Consider the following 14,489-nt stretch of genomic DNA (forward strand, 5'->3'; position numbering starts at 1 on the left):
TTGTGATGACAAGAAGTGATTTGGATGGAGCTCGACGTGGAAGTACAGAAGCCTGAGGGCGGCTCACCTACTCGCAAGTTAGCATCACTGTCAGGGAGACACAATGTGAGCCGAGTTGGCACGAAGTGGAGAGTTGGGGGGGGACGTGCTGTGTGTGTGTGTGTGTGTGTGTGTGTGTGTGTGTGTGTGTGTGTGTGTGTGTGTGTGTGTGTGTGTGTGTGTTTTTTAATCCATGAAATAAAACGAGAATCAAACAAATGGTTCTGCAAGCTTCTAACACGGCAGCAATGCTGTCAGATGAGATGCTAACCATTGCGATGCCAACATCGAAGATTTTTAACGGCCGAAACAGTCTGACTGGTGATGCCTAAAAAAATGATTAGTTCAGTGATTCACACGAAAGTAAAACTCACATGTTTCTGTTTATGCGGAGCAATTGAATATATGTGGAGCCATTCTTCAAAGCAATGCTAGGACAAGCTAATTTTAGTTCGGGGATTCACGGGAAAGAACCGAAATAATTTTTAGGTTTATTCAACAAAATGTTTGTGCTTGTCAAGAAAAACGCAACATGGATGTGAAGCATTTCTCAGAAACAATTTCTCATACAACTAAATATGAGCTCACGGAATGCAAACAATTCAGGAATTTTTCACTTCATATCGTAAATCGTTGAGTTTGAAAAGAACAATGCAACTCTGTTGTGAGGCAGTTCCAAGAAAAATAAGGGCAATAGAAATAAATACGACTTCAGTGATCCATGGGAAAGTGACATTTTTAATTGGTAAATAAAAATGCCACATCGATGTGAATCGGGTCTCATCAACAGTCCTAATATCACCAAATATTTTGACTGGGAAAACGGAATATTTGAGTATGTTTCAAGTCATGCAGAAAGTGTTTGAGGTGGTGAAGAGAAATGCAACACAGATAGACGTAAAGCGCTTGTCGGAATCAGACGTGACACATTTTACGTCACTTATTTGCAGAAGAGCAAAACTTTGAAGCATTTTTCTGCTGATCTAATGATTTTTTTTTTTTTTAAAGTGACCCTGAATGCTGTTTGAACTTGTAGAAAGTAAGACTAAATTCTCATGAGAACAAGCTGATCTGTCATTTTGAACTGAAGAATACTGTGAGAATCTACTACAGAGGACTGCACTGCAATGTAAATAAAAATAAAAAAAATGTGCGCGTGAGTATGAAAGACTGAGAGACCTGGGGTGGGAGCAATTACCATCAGTAATTTCATCTGCTGACATACGCTCAACACCGTGTAGTAAGATTCATTTGTAAAACTGCATGAAATGGGAACTTGTAAGCCACAAGCCGTAAAAAAAAAAAAAAGGGAAGAATTCAAATAACTTTTCTTATTGAGATGTTTTATAGATTCCACATTACCGCCGACCTTGACAGGGTGAGGAGTGGAAAGCGCCTGTTGAAAGGCAGCCTCCCGAAGCACAAATATTACTTATGTTATTTTCAGGAAAGGAAGATCTTTTTTCAATTTTTCAAGTTTGTGCAGTGAAGTGTTTTCGAAGGCAGCGAATGTTCGTCAGAGTTCGTCAGGGTTACCTCCATCTTGTTTGGGGTTAGCGCCATGTCGCAAATGTTTGTAAAATGTTTGCCAGATGTTTGGCAATAGGTCGGCAACGGTTTCTGTGATTTTTTTTTTTTCTTGTCGCAGGGAAATTTTGATCGTCTTCAAAATTCCGTCCTCCATCAAGATTTATTGGCTGATTGAAACCATGTTTAGCTTGTTCAAGTCACATTTTCAAATGAACACATTCATGCAGCAATAACGATAACCTGTAACCTGATAACATGAGAAGCTGTCCACTGGAGTAACCGCTGTGCCTGAAAGGGTTAAAAGCTGCACGTGAAGCTAGTTTATACATTTACGTCCAACTTTGAGTTTTTGAATCAGACGTGTCCACGTCAGCATGCACAGCGTATTCAAAACATCTTTTTCCATTTCCAACGTTCCCCAAATTTTCAAAATAAAAGCCCCTACTTGAAACATGATTACATACTTAGCTCTTTTGTCCACATTTCTTGACCCATTTCAACTTGAAACATTTCAGTTCATTCCCACTCCACTTTTGTTCACATCTTCAATCAAAGGACCAAATTTAAGATTAAAAAAAAAAAAAAAAAAATTTTTTTAGATTTACCCCAATGACTGCATTCCTTGACTGATTCAATTAGTTCCTATTTCAAATTGTTGAGCTCATTCAGGCCATCATGTGAACAATACCCATTCCCAGAATTCCCAATATTTTCAAAATGGAAGCCCCAAATTCAAATGTGTGTAGTTATTCATTGCCACTTTCCACATTTCTTGCCCCATTCAGACCACTACAATTTCAGAACTTTTCAGATAATCTGGTACAGCTCAAATCATCATATCATCTGTTATTTCATCTTTATGAACGTATTCACGGGGAGGAAGCCTTGCCGATATGAAAGGCAGCGAAATGCAAAAACAGAGCATGGGGAAGCCTCAATGTGACCGTTTCGTTTTTGGCTGAAAGAGTTCAAAACGTCCTTGTTGTACATCGTTCAGTTTTTCCTCGCTGTCTGTGATCTTGCACAGGAAAAAAACAGCGATGCAATCAACCCCTGATGAGTGGGGCCATCTTTGACTGATTAAAAAAAAAAAGCCCGACATACATTTTTGTGGTGCTTCCTGTTTTGTCTGTCCCGCCTCCTCCTCCTTTTGCCTGAGAACCAAGCGCCTGCTGTCTGCTGCATGTTTTTCGCATGAAAAATATTTACTGAGCTCCTTTTAATAACTGCATTTCCCTCTCAACTTTGTGATTCTGAGCGAGATGCTTGTGATAAGGAAGTCCAAACATCCGCCAGGTTTCTCCTTCGCGTGCATTGTTCCCCCCCCGACAATTAAGAAGTGTGCTGCTTGCTCGCCTTCATTGACAGACAATTCCCTCCGGGAGGAAAAGAGCGAGAGAAGACCCCCGCCCCCAAAAAGCGACAAGATAAAGCCGAGAAATGAGACGAGGCTTGTGGAGGCGCAGGTACGGTAGCTGCACGCCCAAGTATCGCAGGGGCCGGCTGTCCGAAGCACATCACCCCGCCGATAAATCCATCAAGGAGATCAATGATGCTGCGGATCACTAAAAGTTATCAGCTGCAGCTCTGCCAAATCAGCAAACACGATCACGATGTAAATCCATCTCCTCGGTCTTACAAAGACAGCAACGCCCAGAAGTGGGGCCAAAGTGGTCCTAAAAGCGAGCCGCACACCCCTTTCAAGTTTGTAGTCATCTATGTTGTGGTTCGTCGTGGTGTCAGAATTAATCGATGAATCAACAATGAATCCATGATGAAATTAATCTACAACTATTTTCATCACACTCACACCTATAGGGACATTTAGAGCGTTCAATCACCCTGCATGCATGTTTTTGGAATGTGGAAGGAAACCAGAGTACCCGCAGAAAACCCACGCAGGCCCGGGGAGAACATGCAAACTCCACACAGGGAGGCCGGAGCTGGAATTGAACCCGGTACCTCTGCACTGTGAGGTTGACGCGGTAACCACTGGACCGCCGGGCCACCCCAATGCACTTTCGTCGACTGGTAATCTTCCGGGCTGTCTCATAGTCACTCGCTTCGTGCAGTTCATTTGCTTGGTGTAGTGGTTCACGTTAGTGTGGGTATCAATTCCATCTCTTGGTCTCCCGACTATTGATCAATCCAGGAACTTTGTGGTGGTTCACATTGGTTGTCCAGTCTCACTTGACGTGGTGTTCATAGTCATCCTGTGAGTGACTGATGGACCGTTGTAGTGGTTCACATAGCTGACATTTGTGCAGCTTGCGTGGACTGAATTCAAACTCAGTGTGCCGTTCACAGTCACCATGCGACTGAGTGGCAACGAATCCACTCTGTAGTTGTTCTCATAGTTGACTTTCATGTAGCGAGGGTGAGAATCATTTCTTACTTGATGTCACGGGCTGATACAGAATGTCCACATACAAAAGAAGTCTTGGTCGGATCTGAGAAAATCAGCATTGAACTGTTCACCATGCATGAAAATAAAAACAGATACATGTCACATGTGGCCCGTGCACCCCCGCAAAGAAAATTGGGATTGACATGCAGTGTGAACATAGCCCACCTGCCCTGGACATGATTCACATAGTCGACTTTCATCTGCCACGGGATCAATTCCTCTCGTAGTCTCCCTATTCCGTCTTTGTAGTGGTTCGCTTCGCTGACTTTCATGCAGCTGGCGTGGGCTCCGTTCTCACTCACTTCGGCATTCACAGTCGCGCTCAGATTGACTGTTCATCAGCCCACCGTGTCCAAGGTGTCGCCCGTCTTTGTAGTGATTCACCTTGCTGGCTTGTATGCAACTCGTGCGGGATCGATTTCTACTCACTGTGCTGATTCTTGAGGTGAAAAAGTTTGCGAACATCTGATGTAGTGTGTACACTTCTACCTGAAGCCTGTCAAGGGGCTGTTCATTCATACTGATGGGGACATCTGTGCCTCCTGATGCTGCCGTGCCCCCCCCCCCCACCTCACCCCTTCCATCTTTTCCCACTAATCCCCCACCCTCACCCCTTCCTCAGCTCTTCCCTCCCTTAAGTTAGTGTCGCCCACTTCCCCCAAGACAGCTGGGTGACCCGCGGGCCCGGCCAGGATGGCGACTAGCTGTGATGAAATAGAGGCAGGCAGTTGTTCACGTGCCCCCCACCTCCCCTCCCCGGGTCATTATTTAAAGAGTGACAGAGACTCCAGTGAGTGAAACGTGAGCGATGTAAGGAATGGGAGGGTGAGGAACGGGGATGGGGTGGGGGGGGACGGGTTGCAGGTGTATTGTCCGTTGGAGGGCGAGGCTGCCGGGAGACAAATGAATCCAGCAGGCAGAACATCTGATGTAGTGTGTACACTTCTACCTGAAGCCTGTCAAGGGGCTGTTCATTCATACTGATGGGGACATCTGTGCCTCCTGATGCTGCCGTGCCCCCCCCCCACCTCACCCCTTCCATCTTTTCCCACTAATCCCCCACCCTCACCCCTTCCTCAGCTCTTCCCTCCCTTAAGTTAGTGTCGCCCACTTCCCCCAAGACAGCTGGGTGACCCGCGGGCCCGGCCAGGATGGCGACTAGCTGTGATGAAATAGAGGCAGGCAGTTGTTCACGTGCCCCCCACCTCCCCTCCCCGGGTCATTATTTAAAGAGTGACAGAGACTCCAGTGAGTGAAACGTGAGCGATGTAAGGAATGGGAGGGTGAGGAACGGGGATGGGGTGGGGGGGGACGGGTTGCAGGTGTATTGTCCGTTGGAGGGCGAGGCTGCCGGGAGACAAATGAATCCAGCAGGCATTTGGTACACACCGGAGATTGCTTATCGATCCGGATCACAGTATTCAGGCGGGCCTGAGAGAAGGCTGAGAATTTTCTGAGGGAGTTAATAACCCGGCAGCTCAGCTGTCTTGTCCAATCCACCAAAGGCGGAGGCCTAATCAGGGCTGGATTCCCTTTTCTTGTCCCCCCACAACCCCCTCTCAACCCCACATCCCTTCCCACCCCGGCCACTCACTTCCACTCCGTCGGAGCGGCGCGAGTGATTGAAATGACAGCCCCCGTTGAAAGAGGCTAATCAAATTGTTTATTATCAGTCTGAATCAATATGTATGGATTGTTAAAACATCAAAGTCGGGGGTGGGGGGCACAGAAAGTAATAGTCGGGGGGCCCGGCGGCAGCAGCTGCTCGCCCTGCTCTGTATAAAGCGACTTTCACTCTTACTTAAACCCCCGTGACCCGGCTGAAGGGGACCCCTAAAAAAACGTCCCTCCAGCGCATCTGTTCCGGTGCACCTGATAAGCCGGTGGTCCTCAAAATGGGGACCCCAGACGTCCAGAGTTCCGTAAGTCATAGTTTGGGGGTCTGAAAAAAATCATTTGCATGACATGGACTTTTGGAGTCTTTGGACTTTGAAACCTAAACATCCACGACATTTTTTCCTAAAAGGAAACCGAACCAAACTGTTGCATATCAAATACATGGGAGGGCCATCTTCTTTTTATTTCCTCAAAGTGATGTGATACTATGTATCATAGTCTCCCGTTTCCTGACGGTGAGAGCGTGACAACAGGCCCCAAGGAGTGTTTTATCTTTTGCTAAAAAATGGATGGGTGGACGGATCAGTTAAAAGTGTGTTTGAATAAATGTAAATGTGTTTGTGGGAGGAGTTACACCATATTAAATGATATGGTCTCTCTATATTGCGGATATTCCCCAAGCTGTGTCTTATGGACCCCGAGTTTGAGAGCCACTTTGATAAGCAATCCGTCAGCGGAATAAACGAGACGCCGCAACGTTGATAAAGAGCTCAGCCTAGCAGCAGCCCCGCGCCTCGAGCAAAATTTGGGAGCCCCCGTCATTGGAGGCCTTCACACTCAATATTTCGCACCCGTGCTCTTGTTTTCCTCTCCTCGGCGCGCCAGCCTGATTGCAAATGAGCTCAGGGCTGATGAATGAGTCGGCCCACGGGCCAAAATTGGCCCGAGATGGACATTGTAGTTGGTCGGGAGACAAGCCGGCGTGGAAGATTGATGGATGGCCATTGTGCGTTCATTGGCGCCCGGCGTGACACCTCATGTTTGGCCGGGGTCCACCTCCCTGACGCCCCGCAAACACTATACGTGTGCTTGGCTCGATGGAATGATTAGACGCTGAATGATATGTTCTCCTCCATCTTGACCTCTTTACCAGTGCGCAGCATTAAGATGGATCACTGCCGAGTGTGAGGACACAAGGTCAAAAGTGAGAGGGATTCAGCCGCCTTTACACCCTACATTATCAAATGTTTGCCATCCACACATCAATTTGGACACCACTTATCCTGTGTAGGGAAGGCAAGAGTCATCTAAGTGAACCACGACAAACACTGATCACACCTTGGACTGAGTACAATTCACTGAGTCGGAAGTGATCCCACACCACATTTGTGGATTCCGGCTAGGTGAATCACTATATCCTGGACTCATTGGTCGGCAGTCAAAGGGACACTACCCTTTGAACAGCATGTTGCGTGGGAATCGATGCTGCGCTAGCTGCCTGAAAGTCGACTTTGTGAACCACTACATCCTGCACTCAATGCCAAGTTAGGCAGTGTGGCTACTTCAGGTCATATATGTGAACCATTACAAAGACAGACTACAGCCCGGACTGATCATGATGAAGCATGAAAGTCTGGTATGTGGACATCTGCGAACCCCATTCATCAACCAGATGACTGTGACAGGTGCTTTGAGTGAAAGTTTATTCCAGACAAGCTACGCGAGAGTCAGTTGTGTGAACCATTACACTCTGGAAAATCACTGGAAAATCAGTAAATTGGAGTGAACATATGCATGAAAGTCAGCGATGTGAACCACTATGCTCTGGACTGATTGCTAGTCACTCACAGGGTTACTGTGACATTGCGTCACCGTTGATCCAATGCCAGCTACAATAAGTCAACTATGTGAATCACTAGAAAGACCACTGGACTGGGTGTCGGTCAATCTGAGGACACCGGTGAAAAACGCAATGAGCAATTTCTCCCACAGCAGCTGCACAACAGTCAGCAATATCAACCACTACGCTAGCACTGCTTGTTTTGCTCACCGCCGTAATCTGTGCACTTGATCAGGACATGAAGCCAACTGTCGTCCGGCATGGCACACAATGAAGGTGATTGATTGGACGCTCCAGGGGATCAAACCCTCATTTCGCTCCTAATTTCGCCTGTCACTCATCTCACTTCTCCCGACGTTCACGTTCAATAACAGCCCGCTCATCTTTTCGTCCTAATTGGAAGTCCATGCAAGTCCTTATCATCTGGCCCATTACATAATCCACATGACGGCAGCCGTCATCCATCATACTGCAACATTTGTTCTGTCTTTTGGGGCGGGATGATCAGAGACGGCGGCCGAGTAGGGCCACGTATTGATTTTTGTACCAAACATCGAGCTCAGACTCCAGAAGTGGATTGTTTGTCTCTTATTGATAATTGCTTTAATGACCATGACGGACAGGTTGGGGGGCAAAAATGATGGTTTTTTTTTTCACCCTTAAATATGGTGATGTCTTTTTTTCCAAGCGCTAATAACACTGCGCAACTTTTTTTTTTTTTTACATTTGTTTTAAATGAGAGATGCAAATACACGTTTCTAGATTGATCATTTGTTTTTGCGCTGCTTCCCAAGCTACCCTCATTTTTGTTCTTAAACACATCAGGTTGATACTAATAATAATAATAATAACATAGTTCTATAGTTCTATAGGAGAGGGGGAAGGGGGTGGTACTGTACAATGCAATATGGTGCAGATACAAATGAGGATTATTTTAAGATAACCTCTACAAAGTAACCACTAGTCTGCATGTCCACAAATATGAAGTGACTGTGGCGGCCTCATCAAGCATCTGGGCCACAATTAACGGAACAGTACTGATCCAACATACGGACCTCGGTCCACTTCACAACTCGACCAAAAAAAAAACAACAATGTGCCCTTTGCGGCTTTGAAAAGAACATTAAGCCTGATGAGACCGGCGGGGTTTTCTCTGATTGAGTTGCACACATAAAACACAGAGCGAGCGTGTTATGTAGTTTGCGTTGGAAAAGATGTGATGGTTTATTTAGCAGGCAGGGATGATCCAAAATGTACTGTGGGAGCTGAAGCATTTACTGGCGTGTTTGATCCACTGTGAGAAATAGGGCGGGGGAACTGGTCATGTTCTGTCTAATCTGGGCAAAAGTTTGTGCTTATGGGCCACATTTCAATTTTTTTTTTTTTTTAACAGGCAGAAGAGGTGTGTCATTAGCGGAGAGGTTTTAATTTTAATACTAAAATAATGAGTTTTTATATTTGTTGAGATTTTTTAAAATAATGTAATTATCATGATAATTTAACCAAATAAATAAAAGGTAAAATGTTAGAAACAAAGAGTCAAGAATAACCTTTTTTTTTTTTTTTTTTTAATGGATGAATGGAATTTCGAATTCTGCCAAAAATGAACAAGGGTCTGGAGAAAAATGAACAAAATTAAAAACCACAGCTGTGCAATTCTTGCGTGACTTCAGCTATGTGAGCATCTAACTGATTACCACCGCTTGTTGCTTTTTCTTTAGCTTTGTTGCTCCCTTGTTTCTGTCTACTCGCCCAAAGGATGAGTAGTTTTATTTTAGAGTGCCTAACTTTTTTTTTTCCTTTTACAATCATGTAATTAGTGATTTTTAAAAAGTGTCCCTTTTAGTTAACTCATTCACTCCCAAAGACGTTTTTAAACGTCTTTTCAGACTTGGTCTAGAATTGGCTGGTAGTGAATGAGTTATAATAAAGGTTTCCTGACTATGAACATTTGCCCTATATAGATCATTTCCATTATTTCCTATGAAACAAACGGTTCACTGAATAGTGACCTCTCTTCGTCGATGCTTGAGAATCACGGCGGCTACTAGAGACTGGGATAAAATCGGATAGGGCATTTGACGGATTTAGGGCTGGGACTTAATGGAGTGCACCTGCCAGGTAAGAAGATAAACCACTGGGGGTCAGCATAGTTGAGGTTGCCAGTGGCGGTGTTGGGTTTCTCCTCTGAGTGAATCTTTCCACTACTTTGTGCATGTTTCAACTTTAATTTGACACTCCCTTCCACGGTCCTCCACATATTGTATGGATGCACATTGCGGTATGAAGAATCCGGTCCTAATTAGCAGGGCTTTTGATATGAAATGATGCATCATCTTCTCGCTAGGCAACAGCTGATTGGACGCCGGCCGCTAATGCTGCTTCACCCCCCCTCTCGCTGAGCAGCGCGGCTTTCATGTGAGTACATATTTCCTGATAAAGCGACCGGTTATAATTGGAACAAGGCCCCCACTGACTCATCATAGGCCGGGGCCGACGTGGCCGCGGTCCACTTACTTTATTTATCTCTTACATCTGTTTCCTGCGTGCGGAATCCGCTGTCGTCGTCTCTCTTTCCCCCTGCGAGTCATTAAGGCCCGCAGGTAAGATTGTCTGTCTGCTGAGAAGCCTTCAGCATCTGCTCCCGCCCGGACCCTCGTCATAACCTGACCAGGATGTTTAAAGCGCATGTCCGACTGCTGTGTTTTGACTTGCTGGAAGTGCTGTTTAATGACAATGGACTGCTTGTTCTGTTCACGGCGCAGATTCTAATCAAAGCTTTCATCAATAATGGATGGAGGATCTAATTGTGGGTGTACAGCTAGGCTGGGGGGGGGTGTCCCCTTGTAGGCTTTAATTAGAGACCACTCGGATGGGATCTTGGGTGTTTTTGACTGTTGCTGAGTAACTCTAATGCTGTGATCAGTTTTCGGCTGGAAAAGAAAAAGGCGGTTGGAAATAATGAGAGAGAGTCTCAGTTTTTGATTACAAACTACATTGAAAAGCTACACTTTAGGACTTGTTTTTTTCCTTATGCAAAACCAAATAATTTTACGGTTGTTTTTAAAAAATATATTTTCTATGCAGGAAAAAAGAAAACAACAACAAATGAAATTCATCATGTCCTGTTCTATTTTACCTTAATAATTGGCCAAAACTTTTTTTTTTGTCACGGAAATAAACAAATTGACATGATATAAACTAAAAAAAAAAAAAAACCAACACATTTCAGGGGTTGTATTGATCATTTGTTAAACCCTTTTCACACTGCACTTAGCAGGGCGCATTGTGCCGTGGACGAACCCATTCATTGTGTTTGTTTTTGAGGGGCGGGGACCTAAAAAAAATCAGCGCTGCTGGGAGGCCATTCCAACAGGTCGCCTCATCGTGAAAAATTGTCTCTTCGAGAGCGGCGTGGCTGTGACATCGGACAAGTGCCTCTAATAGGAAACTAGCTGGCTGAGTGACTTGTGCTATTTTGGCAGACTTATTTGCAAGTAACGGCACGAGGACAAGAGAGAATGTGTGTGTGTGTGTGTGTGTGTGTGTGTGTGTGTGTGTGTGTGTGTGTGTCAGTCGCATAGTACTGTAATGCGCAAAAAGATACCATGACCAGCCCAACTCCAAACCAGACCTGTAACATGTCACCACAGGGGGCAGCAGAATACTCCAGTTTCCAGTCCAAGTTCATTTTAAGGTGTATGAGCCCCCTTTGAATGAACAGCGGCGTCACACCGTATTAGCCGGTGCGCGCCATATCACACTCAGGCCTGTGCACTGGGGCCTAATTAAAACACACCGAAGGCTTGATAACACTGTGGCTGAAAGTAGATCTCCTTAAGAGATACTTAATCCCGCTAAAGATTTGCAGCAGCTCTCCCGCGCTGCATCGCAATCAAAGCTATCAGTCGGGTCTCTAGTGGACTCATTACTTGATTTCTCCAAACTGACACCCCCTCTCCCACCTTCAGATAACACCCCCCCACCCCCCCGCCCTCCCATCCCCTCTTACCCCGAGTCCCGCTCTTGTACCCATTCACTGGCTGACCCCAGCAATCAAAGTATTCTTATGACATTCATTAAGCATTGGCAATAGACACCCAACACACTCTTGTCTCATCATTATTCAATGCCTTATCGGCAAGACACAAAGCTGCCACTAACCGTAGGTGTGTATATGTGTGTGTGTGTGTGGTGTGTGCGTGTGTGTCCCAGGTCTCCTCTTCCTAACAGGGGCAAGGGTCAGGTATCAGGGATAGTGGTGATCAGGAGCTATACTCTCAGCACATCATTCAGGTTAATGAATGCGCTTGCGTCACCTTCATGCTTCTATTCTTTCAGCGCTAACACACCACCTACTGCCCTGGGGTAAGGAATGAAAGTCCTGACCCGGTCCGTCTCAAGATGAGCATAGCCTGTTGTGTGCAGATTTTTGTCATTGACACATTGCTGCATTGGAGTCAATGATCAACTCCAAATGTCGATTCATTCATCCTTCCATGTGTTGCAGTGCTTGTCCTCGTTCGGGTTGCAGGTGAGCTGGAGTCTATCTCAGCTTTTGGCGGTCATGTGGGATATAAACCCAGGACTGGTCACCGTCCAGTCATTTGGCACCGTAAAAAAAAATCGGCGTAAAAATCTTTGGGCTGATGTCTCAGCCAGGCGCTCACAACACTTTTGACTTCATCGTCACGTTCAAACTTTGGATATATATTTTGGATTTTATTGACGTCATAAAGTTGCTGGCTCTTCATAGGCTACTAAACTTTATTCAAATGATTGGGAGCCGTTGCTTCTTGTGGTATTTGTCGTGGAAATCCAGCCAGCAGTGGCTGAAGTCAGGAATGTGAGTGCGTATGTTTTTTTTTTTGTCTGTTATGTGTCCTGTGATTGGCTGGCGGGTTTATTCTGTGCTCTTACCCCAAAGTTAGCTGGCTGCAACTCACCCATGACCCTAAATAGGACACGCGGTATAGAAGAGGGCGTATCGATTATAATTTATGCCAAGTAAAATTGAGTTTTGGCCGCAACAAGACATTTTATCAAAACTAAATTAAGAAAAAAAACAATTGCTTTGTTTTGGGAAAGAAAGAAAAAAAAATCACAGGCCAAGTGATGTACTGTGTCGGATGTGGCCCACCAGTCTCAAGTTTGCCGCCCGTGTTAAATGGGAGCATGGGGGTCTCACTGCATTATCCGGCTGATTTAGTTATGACAGCTGGCGCCTGCGAGGAGCACAGCGGTTGGGGAGGGGAGGGCGTTTTTGCGGTGGATGTGGGGGTGGGGGGGGGGAGCGCCGGATCACCCAGGCTGCAGACAAATGATGATGAAGAGATCACTTTATGGAACAATCTCCATAATATTTCATGCTCACTCGGCAGCTCCCGGGCGGCCGCTGGGGCCTGCGAGGCTAACTGCTCCATCAATTGATTTGATTCACGGCGGCAGCGGACTACTCGTCGCATGGAGTATTTCAAATAAATGACAAGCGCGGAAAGGAATGATATCTACATCAATATTAACCCTGAAAGGGAATAATGGATGCCGGGCTGCAATTTGCGCCGCATCCTGAGTAATGCTTTATGCGGCAGAAGGCAGGTGACGGAAGAGTTATAGCTCAGGCGTTTCCGGTCCTCATCACCATGCCCCCCCCCCACCCCTCCCCCAAACACACACACACACACACACCTCTGTGTTTTCATTTAAAAACCAACACACAAGCGGATTCAATTTGACCTCGAGCGCACCCCGCCCAACCTTTACACAAATATACAAAGCTACATCTTCCCCTCATCCTGAGGCGGCCATTTGTTTTCCTCTTTATGAAGCACATTACAGCCGAGGAGGCTAAACCCAAGTTGTCCCCCGTCCCCCCCGCCCCACCCAGCACAAAAAGCAGTTTATCAGATAAATCACCCCTGACCGCTTGAGCCATTAGAGCGGCCGCAGAAGTGCAGCTCGGGCACGTATGGCACTAATAATTATGGCGTGCTCACCTGCTATTAATGCGCGGACATGATGCATGCTTGGCTGCAGCAGCGGTTTAACATGGCTCAGCACTCTTAACCTGATCCCGCTCGCACAAACAGGTGTATAATGGATTCAGATCAGGTACATGGATATTTATACTGATTGGTGGCGGGTAAAAAAAAAAAAAAAAAAAAAAAGAAAGCTTCAAATAAGGGGACGGAGACGAGGACAAATGATATGGCGGCTAAGCAATGAAAAGCTTATCTCCCAGTTTTGCGTGTTTGTATTATTTAAAAAAAAAAAAACATTGGACGAAAATAAGTTTTACTCCGAGCAAAATAAGTAGGTTGTTTCCAAAATGTGTCCAATAATAAAAGCAATCTTTATTCAACTAGAAAAAAAATGCAATCGGTAATTTTTTTCATTTTTATTCTCATTGTGCAATGATTTTTTTTTTTTTTTTTTATCAAATTCTTTGGGATTAAAATCAATTTCTTTGGGATGACTTTTAAACACACAATTTTGGGTAATGATTTTCATTGGATGATTGTCCCATGAAGCCAAAGGACAGTACATTTATTTATTGTTGCTGTTTTGAGGTTTTACCCCAAAAAATGTATCTCCAAATTTTGTGATTTTTTTTTTTTAGTTAAGTCTGAAAGATACTTTTCTGTAAAAAAAAAAAAGAATAAGTAGATCCATACATTTACATTAAATGTTCTATAAAGTGCTTTTTTTTTTTTTTTTTTTACAGCTGCAGCCGTTGTAAAAGCACTATATAAATAAATATGTATTTCTTGTCTTCAAACAAAATGCTGTGGGACTTTAGATTTTCCCAGTACTTGCGTCCCCCCGCGGGAGCTTTGGCAGCGCCGCTGCACTTGTCAAGCAGCATGCAGAGAGTCGCTCATCATCATCATCCTCTCTGGGGCCTGCTTGCTGGTGTCACTTCCCATGTGCGGGCCTGCTAGTTCATGTCAGCCGCTGCAAGCAGGGGAGAGCCCGCCTGCTGTTTTACTTCATGTTCGACTGCTCGTGGCGTGCCGAGTCGGCCCGCCACCCCACCCCCACTCAAAGACCCCCCCC

At 45.3% G+C, this 14,489-nt stretch overlaps 1 long non-coding RNA gene across 1 annotated transcript in view; it reads left to right on the top strand.

The window, feature by feature from the left end:
* Positions 1–10,511, top strand: part of LOC109514015 (uncharacterized) — a 29,182-nt gene extending 18,671 nt beyond the window's left edge. The window contains exons 3-5 of the long non-coding RNA XR_002167913.1: positions 9,467–9,554; positions 9,781–9,851; positions 10,021–10,511. This is a non-coding gene — a long non-coding RNA (uncharacterized LOC109514015). The remainder of the gene's footprint in view (positions 1–9,466; positions 9,555–9,780; positions 9,852–10,020) is intronic.
* The last annotated feature ends 3,978 nt before the right edge of the window (positions 10,512–14,489 follow it).

The sequence above is a fragment of the Hippocampus comes genome, unplaced genomic scaffold (genome assembly GCF_001891065.2).
Source record: "Hippocampus comes isolate QL1 unplaced genomic scaffold, H_comes_QL1_v1.1 scaffold82, whole genome shotgun sequence".
Classification (NCBI taxonomy): domain Eukaryota; kingdom Metazoa; phylum Chordata; class Actinopteri; order Syngnathiformes; family Syngnathidae; genus Hippocampus; species Hippocampus comes.